This window comes from Myotis davidii, unplaced genomic scaffold (genome assembly GCF_000327345.1).
Source record: "Myotis davidii unplaced genomic scaffold, ASM32734v1 scaffold767, whole genome shotgun sequence".
NCBI classification, from domain to species: domain Eukaryota; kingdom Metazoa; phylum Chordata; class Mammalia; order Chiroptera; family Vespertilionidae; genus Myotis; species Myotis davidii.
The window spans coordinates 1-2381 of NW_006297810.1; positions in this window are offsets into that span (position 1 = coordinate 1).

Genomic DNA, 2381 nt, shown 5'->3' on the forward strand with positions numbered 1-2381 from the left:
AGAGACATGGAAGCATGGAATAGAGTGTGGAATTTCAGAGGGAGGGCCGGGAGGGTGGGTGGGTGTGAAGTGATCAACCAAAGAACTTGTATGCATATATAAATATACACATAACCAAGGGACTCAGACAATAAGGTGGTGAAGGACTGGGTGTTGGGGGGAGCTAGGTGAAGGGGCAGTATGAGTCAATGGGGGGAAAAGAGGTCCATATGTAATACTTTCAACAAGAAAGACTTAAAAATAAAATAAATAAAATCAGTGAGAACATTAAAAAATAAACTTTTTTATTGCCCTGGCTGATGTTTTTCAGTGGTTAGAGATTCAGCCCACACACCGCCCGTGCACCAAAGAATCATGGGTTTGATTTCCTGTCAAGGAGTCATATCTGGGTTGTGGGTTGATCTCCAGTCCTGGTCTAGTGCTAATCCATGTGTCTATCTCACAGCGATGTCTCTCTCTTCCTCTCTCCTCTGTCTCTCATCCCCTCCCAATCTCCCTTCCACTCTCTAAAAATCAATAGAAAAAATATCCTCGGGTGAGGTTTAAAAACAAACAAAAAGAGTTGTGAGCCCTAGCTGGCTTGGCTCAGTGGATAGAGCATCAGCCTGCGGACTAAAGGGTCCCAGGTTTAGTTCCAGCCAAGGAAGGGCACATGCCTGGGTTGCGGGCTCCATCCCCAGTGGAGGGCATGCAGGAGGCAGCCAATCAATGATTCTCTCTCATCATTGATGTTTCTATCTCTCCTTCTCCCTTCCTTTCTGAAATCAATAAAGAAATATATATATTTTTAAAAAGAGTGGTGAAAGTGGATACCCTTGTGCTTTTCCTGTTCTTAAGGGAAATGCTTTTAATTTTTGCCCATTGAGTATGATGTTAGCTGTAGGTTTGTCATATCTGGCCTTTATTATAAGTGGTATGTTCCATCTATTCCCATTGTGCTAAAATTTTTATCAAAAATGGATGCTAGATTATGTCCAATGCTTTTCAGTGTCTGTATTGATATGATCATGTAATTTTTATCCTTTATTTTGTTTATATGATGTACCACATTTATTTTTTTTAATTTTAAAATATATTTTTATTTATTTCAGAGAGGAAGGGAGGAGGGAGAGGTAGAAACATCAATGATGAGAGAGAATCATTAATAAGCTGCCTCCTGCACACTTGTCACTGGGGACTGAGCCTGCAACCCCAGCATGTGCCCTGATTGGAAATTGAACTGCAACCTTCCTGGTGCATGGGGAAATGTTCAACCAAGTGAGTGATACAGCCTGGGCATATTCAAAAGAATTGAAAGCAGGATCTGGAGGAGTTATTTGCTCACACATGTTCATAGCATTATTCACAATTGCCAAGAATTGAAACCAACCAAAAATGCCCAGTTTTTTGAAAAACTGTTATTTCTCCATTAAATTGCCTTTTCTTCTTTGACAAAAATCTGTTTGGTGTATTTGTGTGGGTCTATTTCTGAATTCTCTACTCTGTTACATTGGCCAACAGTAAGTTGCCTTGATCATTGTAGCTATTTATTGAGTCTTGAAGTCAAGTAATGTGCATCTCCCCACTTCATTCTTTTTCAAAATTGTTTTAAATGTTGTAGTTTCTTTATCTTCCAATATCAATTTTAGAGTGAGCTTGTTGCTATTGACAAAACACTGTGCTGGGACTTTGGTGGGGATTTTCAGAGGTCCATTTGGAGCAACATGGCCTCTTTACTAGGTTGAATATTCCAATCCTCGAACACAGCATGGTTTTCCATTTATATAGATTTTCTTTAATTTGTAATTGATTTTTAACTACATATACGTCTTCTATTTTTATAGATAGGTTGAAATTCATGAAATCCTTAGTGACAGCTTTGGAATCATGTCCAACGAAATGCTAGAAATGGCTCATGCCAACTCACGAGGAGCAATTGTATGCCTTTCTTCTCAATTCTGACCTCGGTGATGTCATTGTGGTAGCCTGAAATTGGCCATAGACAGTGGGCAAATGGACAGTAGACAAATGGTACAAAATAGGCTCTTTCTCCAACCCTCTGTGCCTTCCTTTCTTCTTTCCTGTTTCTTTTCTTCTTCCCTTTCCTCTCTCCTTCAGTCTGTCTCATTACCTTTTTTTCATTTTTAATTTTGTTTGGAGGACACTGTTAAAGGATGAGTGAGAGACTGAATTTAGAAATGCCCCTTTGGTAGAGCCAAAGACCTGACTTCAACTTGTATTTACATTGGAAGTGGCAATTCATTAAAAAAAAAAAATTATATTCAGTAAAAGAACAAATTGGTCTTATTATCTACACTAATAAAAGAGAAACATGGTAATTGGCATACAACCACTACCCTTTTCATTGGCTAATCAGAGAGATATGCAAATTGACTGTCAGA